Source organism: Artemia franciscana, unplaced genomic scaffold (genome assembly GCF_032884065.1).
Source record: "Artemia franciscana unplaced genomic scaffold, ASM3288406v1 Scaffold_1209, whole genome shotgun sequence".
In the NCBI taxonomy this organism is placed as follows: Eukaryota; Metazoa; Arthropoda; class Branchiopoda; order Anostraca; family Artemiidae; genus Artemia; species Artemia franciscana.
The window spans coordinates 154,033-176,283 of record NW_027062763.1 but is presented as its reverse complement, the minus strand read 5'-3'; the positions used below and the strand labels follow the sequence as shown (position 1 = coordinate 176,283).

The following is a 22,251-nucleotide window of genomic DNA, read 5'->3' as shown; positions in this document are numbered from 1 at the left end:
ATCCGTATTCAGATCTATACCTCATGATTCTAATGATTGCCCTTGAGCTTTGTTGATGGGGATTGCTAATCGACCATTCCCTGAGTCGCCATTGTCATTTATATATCCCCCTGTGCACCCCGGCGTCCCCTTTGTAGTTATGTCCCTGTGTCCCGGTCGTCATTTATATTCCCTGTGTCCCCGTCGTCATTTGTGTCCCGGTGTTCCAGTCTGTGATTTCTCTTTGAGTGTCCCGGGCGTCATTTATATTCCTTGTGTCCCGGTGTCCCGGTCGTCATTTATATCCCCCTGTGCCCCCCGGCGTCCCCATTGTAGTTGTGTCCCTGTGTCCCGGTCGTCATTTATATTCCCTGTGTCCCGGTCGTCATTTGTATCCCGGTGTCCCGGTCTGTATATACATTCGTTTTTTAGTTTTGTTTTTCTCCTTTATTTTTTTCCTTTTTTCTTTTTTTTCTTTTTTAGTTTATTTAGATTTTTAGATTTTTTAGTTTTTTTATTAGTTTTTAGTTTTTTTGTAGTTTTTACCATTTTTTTAGTTTTTTTTTTTTTTTTTTTTTTACTTATGTCCTGGTCGTCATTTATACTCCCAGTGTCCCGGTCGTCATTTGTGTCTCGGTGCTTTGTTGATTGCTAATTTATATTATATTTATATTTATATTTTTTATATTTATTAATATTTTTTTAGTTTTCTTTTTCTCTTATTTTTCAGTTTTTTCCTTTTTTTTAGTTTTTTCTTTTTTAGTTTTTAGTTTTTTTTTGTTTTTTACCTTTTTTTAGTTTTTTTAGTTTTTTAGCTTTTTTAGTTTTTTTATTAGTTTTTAGTTTTTTTTTTAGTTTTTGCCTTTTTTTAGTTTTTTCAGTTTTTTTTAGTTTTTTAGCTTTTTTAGTTTTTTTTCTTTTTAGTTTTTTTTTGTAGTTTTTACCTTTTTTAGTTTTTTTTCTTCTTTTGTATTAGTGTGAAATAATTCAGACGTCATATGCGGACAAACACGACGTCACTCGACAGACAGACAGACAGACATAACCCACAAACAACTTATTTTTATATATATTTATTCATATTTTTTTAGTTTTCTTTTTCTCTTTTATTTTTCAGTTTTTTCCTTTTTTTTAGTTTTTTTCTTTTTTAGTTTTTAGTTTTTTTTAGTTTTTTTACCTTTTTTTAGTTTTTTTAGTTTTTTAGCTTTTTTAGTTTTTTTATTAGTTTTTATTTTTTTTGTAGTTTTTGCCTTTTTTGTTTTTTTCAGTTTTTTTTTAGTTATTAGATTTTTACCTTTTTTTAGTTTTTTTTAGTTTTTTAGCTTTTTTAGTTTTTTTTCTTTTTAGTTTTTTTTGTAGTTTTTACCTTTTTTAGTTTTTTTCTTCTTTTGTATTAGTGTGAAATAATTCAGACGTCATATGCGGACAAACATGACGTCACCTGATCCACAGATCCACAGATCCACACACAGACAAATTATTTTTATATATATAGATATATATCTATCTATATATATAAAAATAAGTTGTCTGCCCGTTACGCTAGATTATATCTTCTATATATATAAAAGAAAACAAACTAGAATGTAAAAACTGGAAATTGTATAAATATTTCGAAATATTTTGACAATAGATAAAAGTAATTCGAAAAAGAAAAATGGTAAAAAACTAAAAAAAACTAAGAGAAAAAACTAAAAAAAAAAAATTAAAAATTAAAAAAATTAAAAAAAGAAAAAAACCTAAAAAGAAAAAACGTAAAAAAATAAAAAAGATAAAAAACTAAAAAAAACTAAAAAAGCTAAAAACTAAAAAAAGAAAAAACTAAAAAAAAACTGGGAATTGCACAAATATTTCAATATATTTTGACAATAGATTAAAGTAATTCGAAAACCTTAAAACAGATACCCCAAATTTGAGGTTTAATTTAAATTGTTGGAGCTTTAGCATGCTTGGCACGTAAAGATTTTTCCAAGTGTCAATGTTAGAATGAACATTGAGAAATTGAAGAAAACAAATCAATAAAAAGAAGAAACTAAAAAAAGAAAAAACTAAAAAGAAAAAAAACTAAAGAAGAAACTGTATCTATATATATAAAAATCTATCTTCTATATATATAAAAATAAGTTGTCTGTCCGTTACGCCAGATTATATCTTAAATATATATAAAAATGAAACTAAACTGAAAAGCAAACAGAAACTAAAAATGTAGAAACTGGTAATTGCATAAATATTTCTATATATTTTGACAATAGATTAAAGTAATTCGAAAACCTTATAACAGATATTTATAATTTTGAGTTTTATTATAAATTGTCGAGTGTTTGCATGCTTGGTACGTAAAATTTTTTTCTAACATCAATGTTAGAATGAACACTGAAAAATTGAAAAACATTGAAAAAGGTAGAATGTTACCAAAAAGCAAAACCAGGCTTGCGGTTCAAAGAGAAATGGCCAGATTAAGAATGTGCAATTTACGTCAACGAAGGCGTGTCGAGGAACTACCAGAGCAACGCGAAACCAGACTTGCTTCTGAAAGAGAAAGTAAAAAAACAAGGCGTGCCGAGGAATCAAAAGAACAGCAGGGAAACAGGCTTGAGGCTGATAGAGAAAGTAAGAAAAGAAAGCGTGCCGAGGAATCAGAGCAATCTGAAAGTTATCGCCTGGCATTCAGGTACAACCCAGTCGATGATTACAGCTTGAGTAGATGTGTTCAAATCGGGACAATGTCTAAAATTTGTCCGTATTGCAAGGCTTTGAAATTCAATGGTGAAACAATGGGAATGTGTTGCGCCTCAGGAAAAGTTAAACTTCCTCTATTGGCTGCACCACCAGAGCCATTGAAGACTTTCCTTACTGGAAATACGTCAGAATCTAAGCGTTTTTTGTCAAAAATCAGACAATACAACTCATGTTTCCAAATGACGTCGTTTGGAGCCCAAATCGAAAATCCAGATCAATTTATGTCTACTTTCAAATTGCAAGGCCTTGAAATTCAATGGTGAAACAATGGGAATGTGTTGCGCCTCAGGAAAAGTTAAACTTCCTCTATTGGCTGCACCACCAGAGCCATTGAAAACTTTGCTTACTGGAACTACGTCAGAAGCTAAGCGTTATTTTTTATCACAGATCAGAAAATATATCTCATGTTTCCAAATGACGTCGTTGGGTGCCCAAATCGAAAATCAAGATCAATTTATGCCTACTTTCAAAGTAAAAGGGCAAATTTATAATAAAGCAGGGTCCCTTCTACCATTCTCAGACGAGAATCATAGAATTTTTACAATTGTACTTCATCAGTGGTCGTTGATCAGTTTTTACCTCGAGATATTATTCTTAATAAGCGAAACGCTCAGTTGGTAAGAATTACTGAAGCTCATCGATGCTACGATGCCCTACAATATCCTATCATTTTTGGGATGGAGCCGACGGCTATCACTTTAATATTAAATTGATGAATCCAGCCACTAACAAAGAAATGAATAAGAAATGCAGTGCAATGCATTATTATTCCTATAGACTAATGATTCAGCAGGATGAAGAGAGATATATTTTAAAATGCCGTCAATTGTTTCACCAATATGTCGTTGATATGTATGCAAAAATTGAATCAGAACATTTGCTATATATCCGCCTGAATCAGACCAAGCTCCGCTCTGAACAATACATTCATTTGCGAGATGCAGTTGTAAATGACGGTAATACCACAAACGTTGGAAGATTAACGATTTTACCTTCGTCATATGCAGGCAGTCCCCGTCATATGCATGAATATGCTCAAGATGCTATTGCGTATGTTCGTCTCTATGGTCCTCCAGATTTATTTATTACATTTATATGTAATTAATCTTGGAACGAGATACAGCAGGTTTTACTTCAAGGACAATCGGCGGTTCATAGACATGACATTACGGCCCGTGTGTTCCGGCAAAAGTTGAAATCACTGATAAACTACATAGTAAAACTTGAAGTGTTTGGGTCAGTCCGATGCTGGATGTACTCAGTGGAATGGCAAAAACGAGGTTTGCCACACGCACATATACTAATCTGGCTAAATAATAAAATTACAAAAATAAAATCAGGTTACTTCATTGACACGCATTATATCATTCTGAGTATCCACAGCTATATTTGAAACAGCTATATTTTTTTTTGAAACTAAAAAAAACTAAAAAAAGGTAAAAAACTAAAAACTAAAAAAAACTGAAAAAACTAAAAAAAGGCAAAAACTAAAAAAAACAAATAAAAACTAATAAAAAAACTAAAAAAGCTAAAAAACTAAAAAAACTAAAAAAAGGTAAAAAACAAAAAAAAACTAAAAACTAAAAAAGAAAAAACTAAAAAAAAGGAAAAAACTGAAAAATAAGAGAAAAAGAAAACTAAAAAAATATTAATAAATATAAAAAATATAAATATAAATATACTATAAATTAGCAATCAACAAAGCACCGAGACACAAATGACGACCGGGACACAGGGAGTATAAATGACGACCAGGACATAAGTAAAAAAAAAACTAAAAAAACTAAAAAAATGGTAAAAACTACAAAAAAACTAAAAACTAATAAAAAAACTAAAAAATCTAAAAATCTAAATAAACTAAAAAAGAAAAAAAAGAAAAAAGGAAAAAAATAAAGGAGAAAAACAAAACTAAAAAACGAATGTATATACAGACCGGGACACCGGGATACAAATGACGACCGGGACACAGGGAATATAAATGACGACCGGGACACAGGGACACAACTACAATGGGGACGCCGGGGGGCACAGGGGGATATAAATGACGACCGGGACACCGGGACACAAGGAATATAAATGACGCCCGGGACACTCAAAGAGAAATCACAGACTGGAACACCGGGACACAAATGACGACCGGGACACAGGGAATATAAATGACGACCGGGACACAGGGACATAACTACAAAGAGGACGGCGGGGTGCACAGGGGGATATATAAATGACGATGGCGACTCAGGGAATGGTCGATTAGCAATCACCATCAACAAAGCTCAAGGGCAATCATTAGAATCATGAGGTATAGATCTGAATACGGAATGTTTTCCCATGGACCATTATATGTTGTATGTTCAAGAGTCGGTAAACCTGACAATCTATTTATATGCACAGACAATGGGACAGCAAAGAATGTTGTATATTCGCAAGTTTTACGTAGTTAAATATATATATATATATATATATATATATATATATATATATATATATATATATATATATATATATATATATATATATATATATATATTCACAGGTGGGACATAGGGACACAACTACAATGGCGCGTAACTAATATGGCGCGTAACGACTTACGCGCGCGGGGGGGCTTGGGGGGCGCGAAGCGCCCCCACCAACTAGGTGTTGGGGTGGCGCGAAGCGCCACCCCAACAGCTAGTATATATATATATATATATATATATATATATATATATATATATATATATATATATATATATATATATATACATATATATATATATATACATATAAATAGAAAAAGCTAAAAAACTAAAAGAGAAGAAAAAAGCTAAAAAATAAAAAAAAATAAAAAAAGAAAAACTAAAAATGTAAAAACTGGGAATTGCACAAATATTTCAACATATTTTGACAATATATTAAAGTAATTCGAAAACCTTAAAACAGATACTCAAAATTTTGAGATTTATTATAAATTGTTGAGCTTTAGTATGCTTGGCACGTAAAGACTTTTCCAACTGTCAAAGTTAGAATGAACATTGACAAATTGAAAAACATTGAAAAAAATGGAATGTTACCAAAAAGCAAAACCAGGCTTGCGGCTCAAAGAGAAAGGGCCAGATTAGGAATGTGCAATTTACGTCAACGAAGGTGTGTCAAGGAGCTACCAGAGAAACGCGAAACCAGAATTGCTGCTGAAAGAGAAAGTAAAAAAAGAAGGCGTGTCGAGGAATCACAAGAACAACGTGAAAACAGGCTTGCGGCTTCAAGAGATAATGCCAAAAGAAAGCGTGCCGATGCTTGGGACGTAAAGATTTTTCCAACTGTCAATGTTAGAATGAACATTGACAAATTGAAAAACATTGAAAAAGATAGAATGTTACCAAAAAACAAAACCAGGCATGCGGTTCAAAGAGAAAGGGCCAGATTGGGAATGTGCAATTTATGGCAACGAAGGCGTGTCGGGGAACTACCAGAGCAACGCGAAACATGACTCGCTGCTGAAAGAGAAAGTAAAAAAAGAAGGTGTGTCGAGGAATCACAAGAGCAACGTGAAAATAGGCAAGGGAATGATGCGCCTCAGGAAAGGTTAAACTTCCTCAACCGGCTGCACCCCCAGAGCCATTGAAGATTTTGCTTACTGGAACTACGTCAGAATCTAAGCGTTGTTTATCAAACATCAGAAAAGAATACACCGGATACAACATTAACTGCAATATGCCAAAATGATTATTTTGCAAAAAAAACTGCTGTATACTGTAGTGCCTTCGTATTATATGTGGAATGCTAAAAATAAATCATTTGAACGTCGAAAACAGGGTAAATGTGTTGACGGCCAACCTACCATCTTCAAAGATGCCACGATAGAAATGTTCTACACCATTCACCCCAATCAACATGAATGCTTCTTTCTAAGCCTGCTTTTGGTGAATATACCCGGTCCGACGTCCTTTGAGTATTTGAGAACTGCAAACGGTACTATACATGACACTTACCGTAGTGCATGCCAAGCTCAGAATTTATTGGAGAATATCCAACACTAGGATAACTGCATCAATGATGCGTGCGAAACGTCAACTGTAAGTCAAATTCGTGCATTGTATGGAATCATACTAACAACTTGCTCTCCCTCAGCTCCTAGAGAGTAATGGGAGAAACTTAAATCAAAAATGTCCAAAGATATACTCCAACGAAAATGGTTAGAGACGTCAGATATGACTTTTGATTTTACATCAGAATTTAAAACTACACTTTAGTTATTATTGAAGATTTGTGATTATGTATGGCAAACAAACCTCTTCAGGATTTCGGAATGCCTTCACCTAATCGTACCGCTGCTGTTTCGACATGTGTAGAATTGGATCGTGAACAATGTTACAACACGAGTGATCTACTATCGTATGTACAAAATAATATTTCTAAGTTAACGTCTGAGCAAAAAGACATTTATGATACCATAATGTATAGTGTCGATAACAACGCTGGAGAAATTTTCTTTTTGGATGCACCAGTTGGTACTGGTAAAACATTTGTGATAAAACTGATTCTGGCATCAATTTGATCGAAAGATTATATAGCGTTGGCAATTACGTCGTCCGGATTAGCCGCAACGTTGCTGCCTGGTGGAAGAACTGCTCATTCCGCTTTGAAATTGCCTGTGAATTTGCATTCTACAGAAACTCCCACGTGCAATATTTCCAAATCATCTGGGATGGGTAAAGTATTGCAGCAATGCAAACTTATTATTTGGGACGAGTGCACAATGGCACACAAAAAATTGCTCGAGGCTCTGGAGCAATCATTGCAAGATTCGAGAGGAAATTCGAAACCCTTTGGCAGCACATTAATATTGCTTGCGGGAGATTTCAGGCAAACATTACTTATCATACCTAGATCAACCCCTGCAGACGAAATGAATGCTTGCCTGAAAAATTCTAATTTATGGGCACACATAAACATATTAAAATTAACTACAAATATGTGTGTCCGATTGCAAAACGATGACTCTGGTCAAACATTTTCACATCAATTGCTGGCAATTGGAAACGGAAAGCTCCTAGTAGACTCAATTTCAGGACGTATACAACTGCCTCCAAAACTCTGTAATTTAGTGACGTCCAAAAATGAATTGGTTGAAAAAGTGTTTCCTAATATTCTAACCATTTATAAAAATCATAAATGGCTGAGTGAATGAGTGATTCTGGCAACCAAAAATAAAGACGTCAACGAAATCAACAATACGTTTTTGACCAAGATTCGAGATCAGGCAGTCCTTTACAAGTCAGTCGACACAGTTCTGGAACTAAACGAAGTGGTTAATTGTCCATCTGAATTTTTAAATTCCCTGGATCTCCCAGGGTTTCCACCACACGTGCTAGAACTAAAAATAGGCGTACCAATAATATTGTTACGAAATATCTACCCACCAAAGCTTTGCAATGGCACGCAACTTGCCGTAAAAAAACAATAGAAAACGTAATAGAGGCAACAATCTTGACAGGGCCTTTTGAGGGTGAGGCTGTTCTTATTCCTCGAATTCCCATGATTCCAACTGATCTGCCTTTTCAATTTAAAAGATTGCAATTCCCAATTCGATTAGCATTTGCAATCACCATTAACAAAGCTCAAGGTCAATCATTAGAAAAATGTGGTATAGATCTTAATACTGATTGTTATTCCCAAAAATGAATTGATTGAAAAAGTATTTCCGAATATTCTAAACAATTATAAAAATAATAAATGGCTAAGTGAAAGAGCGATTCTTGCACCCAAAAATATAGACGTCCACGAAATCAACAATATTGTTTTGACCAAGATTCGAGACCAGGCAGTCCTTTACAAGTCAGTCGACACAGTTTTTGAACCAAATGAAGCGGTTAATTATCCATCTGAATTTTTAAATTCCATAAATCTTTCAGGGTTTCCACCACACGTGCTTTAACTAAAAATAGGCGTACCAATAATACTTTTAAGAAATATCAACCCACCAAAGCTTTGCAATGGCACGCGACTTGCCGTAAAAAAAAACAATGGAAAACCTAATAGAGGCCACAATCTTGACAGGGGCTTTTGAGGGTGAGGCTGTTCTTATTCCTCGCATTCCCATGATTCCAACGGCTCTGCCTTTTCAATTTAAAAGATTGCAATTCCCAATTCAATTAGAATTTCAATCACCATCAACGAAGCTCAAGGTCAATCATTAGAAAAATGCGGTATAGATCTTAATACAGATTGTTTTTCCCATGGACTATTGTATGTTGCATGTTCGCGGGTCGGTAAACCTGACAATGTATTTATATGCAACGACAATGGGACAGCAAAGAATGTTGTATATTCACAAGTTTTATGTAGTTAATTTATATTGTATATCTATCTATCTATCTATCTATATAGAGTTGTATGTATGCTTGTTTGTTTGTTTGTAAAAAGAACGTTTGAATATGACGTCATTGTAAGTATATAAGGCTTTGTATATGCACAGACAATGGGACAGCCAAGAATGTTGTATATTCGCAAGTTTTACGTAGTTAAAAACATATATATATCTATCTATATTCACAGGTGGGACACTGGGACACAACTACAATGGCATGTAACTAATATGGCGCGTAACGACTTACGCGCGCGGGGGGGGGGGGGCGAAGAGCCCCCACCAACTAGGTTCGCGCCAATTTTTTTTCATTATTTTCGATGTGAAATAAGATAATATAAAAGGTACTCTCCCATTCTTACCATTATAAATGTAGAGCGAGAAAAAGCTACTAATAGTAAATTGGTTCGCGAAAAGTTGATGCAGCGCCATCTATTTTGTGAATTGTGTGTCTAAATGAGCGGATTTTTCAAAAATAGCCACATGGTACTCATGAAATCTGTGTCCTGTGGTGGCGCAGTGGATTTGACCTTAGCTTGGTAATACGGGACCCAGAGATCGAATCACGCTGCAGGAATGCACTGCAGGGCCGACGCAGGGACCTTAGTAGTCAAGAAGCGTCGTTAATTCTTAAATAAAATGAAATCTATAATTGTTTTAGTTAGTTCAGGTTTTTTGCAAAGAGTTAATATTTGTGATTTGGTAAAATTTTTCACATTTAGTTTGCCTACTGCTGCTAAGCAGAGGAATATATTAACAGGATAAGCTTGTTTTGGTGTTAATTGGTTGTTCTACATTTGCTTCTTTTTTTTTGCTATATATATATATATATATATATATATATATATATATATATATATATATATATATATATATATATATATATATATAAATATATATATATATATATGGACAAATTGCTTTAATACTACAGTTAACTTGAGATGTTACAGCTTGGATATGATTTTTGAGTTATAGAATTTGTTTTATACAATACTTATATAAGATTTGGTGGTGATTTGTACAAGCAAATTGTGGGAATTCCCATGAGGGGAATGCCAGCCCATTTATAGCTGACTTGTTTTCAAGTCAACTAGAATATAAATATATGATGGATAAGAATAATCCAATTAATTTAAAACATGTTTTGTCAAATAATAAAAGATATTTAGATGATATTTTGGTCTTAAATTGTAAGGATTTCATTGATATTTCTAAAAATATATATCCATCAGAGCTTATTCTTGAACCTAGTCATTAGTCAGGGAGCCACTCAACGAAAATGTGTCGGGTAGGTGATCAGTGAGCAGCAGAAGGTTTGACAACGGAATATGGGGTAATCGATAGCGCTGATCACGAAAATGGGCGTTATATACTCGGCCGGTGGGTGCTTGACCCCGAAAATTGAAAATTTCGCGTTTTTTTTACTATTAAATTACGTTTCGGAAAAATTTCCACAATGATCGCCAAATCTTTCGTAACTGATGCCAGAAGTGACGAGTACAGTAGGGACCATCGCGAATGACCTTGAAACTTGCAGTTTTAATTTTTTTTTATTCGCGCTGGAAAAGATTTCACGCCTAGATTCAGCTGGTAGCGGATAGTTTTATTATCTCAGACAGGAAGATTGCCACTATACTCAACAATGACCTTGATTACAACTCTCTTTCATTCCTAATCAGAATTATTAGTAAACTTGACAAGATTATTATTCAATAAGCTTGAATAAACAAAAAAAAGATTACTATACTAACACCTGCTATGGATTTCGTGAACGGCACTTGTTACTACAAAAGTTAAAAAGTAGCTCAGCATATCAAATTATTCATCAAGCATATCAAACTCGTCCATAAAACACTTCCCACCACAGCCACAAAGTAAATCGCAAGGTCTATTTCCAGCACATGAACATTTTTTTGTACAGTGCTTGCACGAACAGTACTGGGGGACCTCACCTTCTGGAAATGCCTGAAGGGTAGACACAACTGGCCTAACCCCACCGTCTTGAAACATCCAGCCAAATTGCAGGGGATCCAGAAACTGTGGCTTTGCTTGCAAAAAAATGTCCAACTGCAGGTACACGCGCTTAGCATGACACTCAATGGCAGCGTCAGATGGTGGCAAATACTTAAGCTCCCGCTTTCGAGGGTACAAATGCACTCTTAATTCATTAAGAGAGGTAAAGTGGTCTGGGTCTTTTCCGTATGAGGCAACAATGACCTTTTTGCAAATCACACTGAATTTTTCTAGAACCGCAGGGTCGAGCTTTGACTTCTGTATCTCTTGGACAAGCAAAGCAATCGGTTTCTCCAATCCCCATTTCTTGACAGCCTTGGCCACCACTCGTTTTCCTTTAGAAAACATGAAACCCACGGTATCACAACCTGAAAGCGTATGAAGAAGGCAGATGGAGTGAACAAAATCGTTCGGTAAATTGCTGCAAAGCCGATGTATAGGCACTAAATAGCTGTGGAACCTGACATAAACTTTCCGCTTTTCACAATTTGGGTGGTTCCCAAGGAATAACTTGTAGTGATATAGCAAGACGACAACTAGGTCTGTGTCATTCGCGTCGACCAAAACGACATCGAAACCCCTCTCCAAACAGTCCAACATGTGTAGCACAACTCTTGTATCGGCCTCTTCATGGGTACAGCTCAAACGCTCTTCAAAGTTTGTATCAGCATTTCCACTTCTGTTGAGCATCACCACTCTCATCCGGTCTCAAAAGCCTCCTGAGAGGTACACAGTGAACCCTGCTTGCAGCAGGTGAACTGAGTTTTCAAACTCACCGAATAGAAGCTCAATCAGTCTTGCCTTTGTCTTGGAATTTGAGAGCAACGAGTTCCAGTCATCTAGGTTTGAGTGTCTACCTAGAGCTACCGGAGACCTGTTTGAACATCCTCGCTGCTCATGGCAACCACCGCAGTCCTTTAGGCAGATCATCTTGCCTTCTTCGTCGGAATATCCAAAAATATCATCATATCTATCTGCAAGGACGTGCAGCTCCTTAACGTTGCTGTTGAAAGACACAAGCGTAGAAAATGTCCGTTTTCCATAGCTCTCAACGGTTTCCGATGGATTTGGTGGATGGCTTCTGAGGTAGGGCATCAAGTCTACCACCCTTGAGTGAGTCGACTCACTGCTAATCTCGAGGTTAACGGGCCACTCGCTCAAGCTGATTTTTGTTTTCAAATACTCCAGAAGAGCTGACTTTGTTCCTGTCCGAAGCACAACCATTCCAGATATGGCACTTCTCTGGAATATAGAAGGTGCATATGGAAGAAGCTCATGGGAAAGCAAATTCTTTAGATGGTGAAGTCCTCTCTCGCCTGTAAAGTCAACACTCACCAATACCCTATTGACAGTTTGAAGTTCAACATTGGTAAGGCTATTTACAGCACTAGAAGTATTGGTTGCTTTTTTCTGTTTCGCCTTCTCATTATTCATGACCTTTACTTTGCTAAAGGCACCTTTTTCACCGTCCAAGTAGCGATCAACCACTCTGCTTCCAACAGATCGCACACTGAGGAGACTGTCAGCTATCTCACTATCAACTGTCTCAAGCGTATAAATATTCAGTATATCTTCGTCAGTGGATCGAAAGGGATTGAGCCTGCCACAAAACCAGTACCATTTCTTTGTACTGCTTCCAGAACTTGTGGGTTTTTGAGCGTGCACGAGAAGTCTCGAACCTTTCTAACCACGGGGACAATGCGGTAAGTTTTTCCTTTAGACAGTTCAAGTTCTCATCACCCTCTCTTGAGATCTTCAAGTTTTGCAGTAAATCTCCCATTTCTTCAAAGATAGTGATGCACGATGAATCGTCTGATTCTGCGCAAAAATCTTCGGAAGCTTCCCAGTACAGAATGGATATTGCCTCGAGGACTAACGTATGAGCAGTGAGAGCTTTATAGTACGGTTTACCACTCATCACTTTCTTTGCGGTTCCTTCCAACAGAATTCCAGCCTCGTAAATCACCTCTTCTAGACCCGAGCACTTCATTATATGACCGATGGCACCCATGAAGTTCATTAAAATATGAAGACCGCCCATTCTGAGGACAACATCAGAATATGCTTCAGGATTTCTGACTCTCAGAGCATGGACGATTTCATATACGGCCTGGTCACATGTGACGACGGTGTAACTCAGTCCCAGTTCTCTGGCAGTTTTCTGGAAAGACTTAATGACTTCTTCCACGACTGCTGGGTTCGAGGGAGAGTGGGGAACCACTGGCAGGTATCCGATCCTGGTAACAGGAATATCAGCCTTACAGCCATACACTGCTGAGAAACACTTGAAACCAAAATATGGTTGAGATGCCGAGTCACTTGATACATTAATGAGCTGCGTCGGCAAAGCTCTACAAAGAAGCCAGATCGTGAAAAAGTCTGAAACGGGAACTTTCTGGTCACTTGACAAACCAATGAGATCGCTGCATTTATTGGTCGCCTCTATTTTTCTCTTGAGGTACATCTTCCCAAACTTTCCAGGCTGAATCAGATTTGAAGACGAGAGGGAAGGGTTTCTGTTCCAACTTTTCTTCAAAGAACACGCTTTCTTTAGTGGGCCGTCCGTGTTTGGTTGCATAATGATGCTTGTCGTAATATGTGACGTCGAACCGTCAGACGTCTCTTCCTGAAATAAAAGTACTCTTAAGCAAAATGTAACAAAAACCCTATTATTCCTTTCGAAAATTGCTCCAAGGACACCTGAAGAAGAAACAAAACTGGAAGATAGGATTCAGGTTGCTGTATACGCGAAGCGGCAACGGCGTTTTTTGTCGGCACATTTTTGAGTCCATCGGCACAAACTGGACGTCCCCCCCCCCTCCAAAAGCTAAACGGCTAGTGACGCCCCTGATGGTATCTGATACCACGGTCTAAAGTTGTTTTCGTAGTTACCGAAGTATCTGATACCACGGTCAAAAGGCGTTTTTGCAGTTACCGTGGTCTCTAGCCAGGTACTGTGGTAACTGATCGTGGTATCCGAAAATTTCATCAAACTTTCATCATCACTAACAGGAGTCATAATTTTTTGTTAAATTGGTGGGAAAGAACAACCTTTGTACTTACAGTACAACCTTTGTACTGTAAATATGTTTCACAAGGAAAGCCTACCTTCAGTGTCTACACCTCTTGCATCAAGCTCCACTCAAGTGCAAATCAAGTTTAAGGCCCTCCATAATTTTGTGTTTAGACTCCTTTGCTTGACTTTTTCTATTCAGCTTATCTTGGAAAATCTATCTGGCCGGGTGAACCCTGACGCATTCACACTGGATAGATGCCGCTGCTTATCCGAGCTAAAAATTGGGTCAATCCGCTTTTCTGTCAATAGTTCAAAAACGAGAAGAGTTAGAGAATTTCTGGATCAGTCATTTTGTAGGACAATAAATTTCCTACAGAAGCCATTAAAAAAAATACACCTCAGTCAGGCAAATTTTCAAGATGGATCAAGATTAATCCAAAAGAGAGATAAATTGTGTTAACTTTTTCGTCGAAATTTTGTGATTACAACTGAACGGCAAAAGATAAAAATGTTTTGAAAAGAGAATATGATTCTTTATTTAATTACCTTCAATCTGGAGTATAGCTGAACAATTTTGGAGTAACCTGTAATTTTTTATCGATTTTAATATAATTTTTGCCAGTTAAGATGGATTTTTTGGGAATTTGAAGAAATGTGGATGTCGCACCCATTTGTCGACTATATAACGCCGATTTTCGTTTTCAGCATGGTCGATTGCATTGGATTGCACACTCAAACCTTCTGCTGCTTGCTGATCACCTCAATCCTTAAATATCAACATTTTTCTCGTGTGGCTCCCTGACTACATGGCGCTGGTCATGAAGATCATTTCTTAGATTTAAATATTAATATTTGTGATAATAATAAATTAAGTTTTAAAATGTATAATAAAACGGATGATTTTGATTTTGAAGTGATTAGTTTCCCATTCCCTGAAAGTAATATACACTCAAATATCACATATTCAGCGTTTTTCTCACAGTTACTTCGTTATGCAAGGATTTGTAGTAATTATATTGATTTTAAAAATAGATGTAAAATGTTAAGCCAAAAATTGATATCAAGAGGTTTTTCTGCAAATAAATTAACTTGGCAATTTAAAAAATTTAGTTTTCATTATAACGAACTTTTAAATAAATATCAAAAGAATTATCTAGAAATACTTAAAGAAATTTTCAACTAATTTCGGAGGTTCGAGAAGTGTTGTTGCAGCACCATTTATTTTGAATTGTGTTTCTAATTGAGCGGATTTTTTTAAAAATTAGCCACATGGTAAGGATGAATTCTATAATTGTTTAGTTCATTCAGGTTTTTTGCAATGTGTTAATATTTGTGATTTGGTAAAATTTATTATATTTAGTTTACCTATTGTTGCTAAAAAGAGGGATATATTAACAGGATAAGCTTGTTTTGGTGTTACTTGGTTGTTTTACATTTGCTCTTTTTTTCTTTCATAGGCATGTATTTTAGGGGTGATACCTGACACGGGGATGCCATGGATATTCTGTGGTAGCCACAACACATGGCTGGGTAGAGAATTTAAAGTAGCGAAACCCTATATAGGCCTCTGAATTCTGAATCATTTGTTTTTATTATTTTTTCTATTGTTTGGTAAATGACGACTTATACTTATTGACGACATGACTGCCTGTCCATGGATTATTCTTTATGGTTGATTGTGTATGGCTATGCTGTTTGACCTATGTGATTGTATGGATGAGTAGGGTTAAGGCCTCATTCAAGTGCTGGTCTATATTAATCACTAATTTAGGAAACAGTCTTCCTTTTCTCCTTCTGTCTCTCTCTCTTTTTTTTTTTTTTTTGTGTCTGTGCTGTTGCATTGGTGATTTCTCTTTTCATGATATATCTTCCATCTATATAAAAATGTATTGTCCGTCTGTCCGTCTATTACATGACCGTTATTACTGTTACACGAGCTGTCTGTCCGTTTGTTACACTATCTTTCATAAAAAAAGGAAAATAACTAAAAAATAAAAAAACTGAAAAAACGGAAATGTTAAATGATTTCTAACAATGACTGATTGAATGACTAACCTACTGATTTCTAACACTGATCGTCTACTGATTTCTAGCACTGATTTTCTACTGATTTCTAACACTGATTGTCCACTGATTTCTGTCAATCAGTGTAAGACTTCCATATAAAAATAGACACAGATATAGACATAGTCATAGAAAGATCTATACCATGGACATTAGCATAGATATAGACATAGACATATTCATTGACATAGACAGACACAGACAAAGACATAGAAATAGACAAAGACATAGACGTAAGCATAGACATATTCACAGCGATAGACATAGACACCAATATAGACAAAGACAGAGATATTGACATGAAAGTGCACATAGACGTAGATACAGGCATACATATAAACACAGAAATAAACGTGGACAAATTTATTAAATAAATAAAACAACAGCACCTCGTTTGTAGGGTGCTAATTTTTAACTGCGTAAAACTTGCTGATATACATCTGGTAATTCTTCTAATATACTCTGGTAATTCCCCGACACGTATTCTTCTTTTTACGTTTTCTTTCAGCCAAAAGCTGGGTTTTCCTATTCTGATGTTTCCTCCTGGTGTTCCGTTTTAGGTGACATTATAGGATAATTTCTATTTGACATTAGTGATACTTTCTCTTTGAGCCATAATATAAGTGTTATTTTCTCTCTGAGCTGCAAATATTTATATAGAAGATAATATGTCATTTTTAATATGACGTCAGGTATTAAAATGAGAGCTTTCTTATGTATATACTAGCTGTTTTTGTGGCGCTTCGTGCCCTCCCAAGCCCCCAACCCCGCGTGTGCGTAAGTCGTTACGTGCCATATTAGTTACGCGCCATTGTAGTTGTGTCTATATGTTCCACCTGTGAATATATATATATGTATATATATACTAGCTGTTGGGATGGCGCTTCGCGCCATCCCAAAACCTAGTTGGTGGGGCGCTTCGCGCCCCCCCAAGCCCCCCCGCGCGCGTAAGTCGTTACGCGCCATATTAGTTACGTGCCATTGTAGTTGTGTCCCTGTGTCCCACCTGTGAAGCATATAAATAGATTGTCAGGTTTACTGACTCTTGAACATGCAACATATAATTGTCCATGGGAAAAACAATCCGTATTCAGATCTATACCTCATTATTCTAATGATGTGTCCCTGTGTCCCGGTCGTCATTTATATTCCCTGTGTCCCGGTCGTCATTTGTGTCCCGGTGTCCCAGTTTGTAATTTCTCTTTGAGTGTCCCGGTCGTCATTTATATTCCCTGTGTCCCGGTGTCCCGGTCGTCATTTGTGTCCCGGTGTCCCGGTCTGTAAATTCTATTCGAACAATCCCTGTGTCCCGGTCGTCATTTATATATCCCGCCTGTGCCCCCGGCGTCCCCGTTGTAGTTGTGTCCCTGTGTCCCGGTCGTCATTTATATTCCCTGTGTCCCGGTCGTGATTTGCGTCCGGGTGTCCCAGTCTGTAATTTCTCTTTGAGGTTCCCGGTCGTCACTTATATTTCCTCTGTCTCGGTCGTCATTTGTGTCCCGGTTTGTAATTTCTCTTTGAGTGTTTTTTCTTTTTAGTTTTTTTTTTAGTTTTTTACCTTTTTTCTTTTTTCAGTTTTCTTTTTCTTCTTTATTTTTCAGCGTCACTATGAAGTACATATCGACGAACCTTCGTTTTTTTAACTTAAATCTGGTAGGCATTGATGACCTTATCCAAGTCAAAATCCCAAACCCAATCATCATCGTTATCATTTTCAGTTTTGATGTGTTTTGACTCTCGCTGTCCAGGTGGATTTTCATTTAACTGCGCGGTTTTGCGTTCTTTAGCCGCAAGCCTGTTTTCTTGCTGTTCTTGTGATTCCCCGGCACGCTTTCTTTTCTTACTTTCTCTATCAGCTGCAAGCCTGTTTTCTTGCTGTTCTTGTGATTCCTCTGAACGCTTTCTTTTCTTACTTTCTCTATCAGCAGCAAGTTTTTTGGCATAAACTCTTTGAGCAGCTTCCTCGGCTGTTGCCATTGTAGGTTCTTCAGTCATTTTACAATTAAACATTTTTCCGTGAACAAATGTCTTAAATACCGTTAATGACGTCAGTCGACACAGAAACATGACGTCACCTGACAGACAGACAACTTATTTATATATATATACTAGCTGTTGGGGTGGCGCTTCGCGCCACCCCAACACCTAGTTGGTGGGGGCGCTTCGCGCCCCCCCCAAGCCCCCCCGCGCGCGTAAGTCGTTACGCGCCATAATAGTTACGCGCCATTGTAGTTGTGTCCCTATGTCCCACCTGTGAATATAGATAGATATATATATATGGTTTTAACTACGTAAAACTTGCGAATATACAACATTCTTTGCTGTCCCATTGTCTTTGCATATAAATAGATTGTCAGGTTTACCGACTCTTGAACATGCAACATATAATGGTCCATGGGAAAACAATCTGTATTCAGATCTATACCTCATGATTCTAATGATTGCCCTTGAGCTTTGTTGATGGTTATTGCTAATCGACCATTCCATGTCCCGGTGTCCCGGTCGTCATTTACATCCCCCTGTTTCCCCCGGTGTCCCCATTGTAGTTGTGTCCCGGTCGTCATTTATATTCCCTGTGTCCCGGTCGTCATTTGTATCCCGGTGTCCCGGTCTGTATATACATTCGTTTTTTAGTTTTGTTTTTCTCCTTTATTTTTTTCCTTTTTTTTCTTTTTTAGCTTATTTAGATTTTTAGATTTTTTAGTTTTTTTATTAGTTTTTAGTTTGTTTTTTTCTTTTTAGTTTTTTTGTCCCGGTCGTCATTTATATCCCCCTGTTTCCCCCGGTGTCCCCGTTGTAGTTGTGTCCCTGTGTCCCGGTTTTTAGTTCTTTTAGTTTTTACCTTTTTTAGTTTTTTTTTAGTTTTTTAGATGAAAATTTTTTTTAGTTTTTTCCTTTTTTTCTTTTTAGTTTTTTATTGGTTTTTACCTTTATGTTAGCTTATTTTTCAGTTTTTTCCTTTTTTTTATTTTTTTTTTATTTTTTTTTTTAGTTTTTTACCTTTTTTTAGTTTTTTTAGTTTTTTCAGTTTTTTTTAGTTTTTTAGCCTTTTTACTTTTTTTATTAGTTTTTAGTTTTTTTGTAGTTTTTGCCTTTTTTAGTTTTTTCAGTTTTTTTTTAGTTTTTTATTGGTTTTTACCTTTTTTTTAGCTTATTTTTCAGTTTTTTCCTTTTGTTTAGTTGTTTTTAGTTTTTAGTTTTTTTAGTTTTTTACCTTTTTTTTAGTTTTTTTAGTTTTTTAGCTTTTTTATTTTTTTTTATTAGTTTTTAGTTTTTTTTGCAGTTTTTGCCTTTTTTTTAGTTTTTTTAGTTTTTTAGCTTTTTTATTAGTTTTTAGTTTTTTTTGTAGTTTTAGCCTTTTTTTAGTTTTTTTTGTTTTTTAGCTTTTTTATTTTTTTTATTAGTTTTTAGTTTTTTTTGTAGTTTTTGCCTTTTTTTAGTTTTTTCAGTTTTGACGTCACCTGATCCAGTTTTTTCAGGTGACGTCACCTGATCCACGATCCACAGACAACTTATTTTTATATATATAGATAGTTTTTTTTTTTACTTATGTCCTGGTCGTCATTTATACTCCCTGTGTCCCTGTGCTTCGTTGATTGCTAATCGAACATTCCTTTTGTCCTGGTCGCTTTCTCTTTGAGTGTCGTCATTTATTAGTTTTTTCCTTTTTTTTTTTAGTTTTTTATTGGTTTTTACCTTTATTTTAGCTTATTTTTCAGTTTTTTCCTTTTTTTTAGTTTTTTTTTATTTTTTATTTTTTTTAGTTTTTTACCTTTTTTTAGTTTTTTTTTAGTTTTTTTAGTTTTTTAGCTTTTTTACTTTTTTTATTAGTTTTTAGTTTTTTTTTGTAGTTTTTGCCTTTTTTTAGTTTTTTCAGTTTTTTTTTTAGTTTTTTATTGGTTTTTACCTTTATAGTTTTTTTAGTTTTTTAGCTTTTTTATTTTTTTTATTAGTTTTTAGTTTTTTTTGTAGTTTTTGCCTTTTTTTAGTTTTTTCAGTTTTGACGTCACCTGATCCAGTTTTTTCAGGTGACGTCACCTGACACATCCATCCACACATCCACAGACAGACAGACAACTTATTTTTATATATATAGATATATATATATATATATATACTAGCTGTTGGAGTGGCGCTTCGCGCCACCCCAAAACCTAGTTGGTGGGGTGCTTCGCACCCCCCCAAGCCCCCCCGCTCGCGTTAGTCGTTACGCGCCATATTAGTTACGCGCCATTGTAGCTGTGTCCCTGTGTCCCACCTGTGAATAGAGATAGATATAAATATATATTTTTAACTACGTAAAACATGCGAATATACAACATTCTTCGCTGTCCCATTGTCTGTGCATATAAATAGCATTTATATTCCCTGTGTCCCGGTCGTCATTTGTGTCCTGGTGTCCCAGTTTGTAATTTCTCTTTGAGTTTCCCGGTCGTCATTTATATTCCGTGTGTCCCAGTGTCCCGGTCGTCATTTGTGTCCCGGTGTCCCGGTCTGTAATTTCTATTCAAACAATCCCTGTGTCTTAGTCGTCAATTATATATCCCGCCTGTGCCCCCGGCGTCCCCGTTGTAGTTGTGTCCCTGGGTCCCGGTCGTCATTTATATTCCCGGTCGTGATTTGTGTCCGGGTGTCCCAGTCTGTAATTTTTCTTTGAGGTTCCCGGTCGTAATTTATATTCCCTCTGTGTCAGTCGTCATTTGTGTCCCGGTCTGTAATTTATCTTTGAGTATTTTTTCTTTTAATTTTTTTTTAGTTTTTTACATTTTTTCAGTTTTTTTCCTCTTTATTTTTCAGCGTCACTATGAAGTACATATCGCCGAACCTTTGTTTTTTAACTTAAATCTGGTAGGCATTGATGACCTTATCCAAGTCAAAATCCCAAACCAAATCATCATCGCTATCATTTTCTGTTTTTATATGTTTTGACTCTCGCTTTCCAGGTGGATTTTCATCTAACTGCGCGGTTTTGCGTTCTTTAGCCGCAAGCCTGTTTTCTTGCTGTTCTTGTGATTCCTCGGCACGCTTTCTTTTCTTACTATCTCTATCAGCAGCAAGTGTTTTGGCATAGACTCTTTGAGCAGCTTCCTCGGCTGTTGCCATTGTAGGTTCTTCAGTCATTTTACAATTAAACATTTTTCCGTGAACACATGTCTTAAATACCATTAATGACGTCACCGTCATAGCAAAAATGACGACAACTAACTTCATGACGTCAGTCGACACAGAAACATGACGTCACCTGACACACAGACAGACAGACAACTTATTTTTATATATATACTAGCTGTTGGGGTGGCGCTTCGCGCCGCCCCAACACCTAGTTGGTGGGGCACTTCGCGCCCCCCCAAGCCCCCCCGCGCGCGTAAGTCGTTACGCGCCATATTAGTTACGCGCCATTGTAGCTGTGTCCCTGTGTCCCACCTGTGAATAGAGATAGATATAAATATATATTTTTAACTACGTAAAACATGCGAATATACAACATTCTTCGCTGTCCCATTGTCTGTGCACATAAATAGCATTTATATTCCCTGTGTCCCAGTGTCCCGGTCGTCATTTGTGTCCCGGTTTCCCGGTCTGTAATTTCTATTCAAACAATCCCTGTGTCTCAGTCGTCAATTATATATCCCGCCTGTTCCCCCGGCGCCCCGTTGTAGTTGTGTCCCTGCGTCCCGGTCGTCATTTATATTCCCGGTCGTCATTTGTGTCCCGGTATCCCAGTCTGTAATTTCTCTTTGAGTGTCCCGGTCGTTATTTATATTCCCTCTGTCCCGGTTGTCATTTGTGTCCCGGTCTGTAATTTCTCTTTGAGTGTTTTTTCTTTTTAGTATTTTTTAGTTTTTTACATTTTTTCTTTTTTCAGTTTTCTTTTTCTTCTTTATTTTTCAGCTTCACTATGAAATACATATCGGCGAACCTTTGTTTTTTTTTTAACTAAAATCTGGTAGGCATTGATGACCTTATCCAAGTCAAAATCCCAAACCCAATCATCATCGCTATCATTTTCAATTTTGATATGTTTTGACTCTCGCTGTCCAGGTGGATCTTCATCTAACTTCGCGCTTTTGCGTTCTTTAGCCTCAAGCCT

The 22,251-nt window shown here is 36.3% G+C and overlaps 1 long non-coding RNA gene across 1 annotated transcript; it reads right to left on the bottom strand.

The window, feature by feature from the left end:
- Positions 1–1,061: 1,061 nt before the first annotated feature.
- On the bottom strand, positions 1,062–20,263 carry LOC136042389 (uncharacterized). The gene is made up of 2 exons (XR_010621285.1): positions 19,933–20,263; positions 1,062–1,156 (listed from the first exon to the last, which is right to left on the bottom strand). It is a non-coding gene; the product is annotated as an uncharacterized LOC136042389 (long non-coding RNA).
- Positions 20,264–22,251: the final 1,988 nt, after the last annotated feature.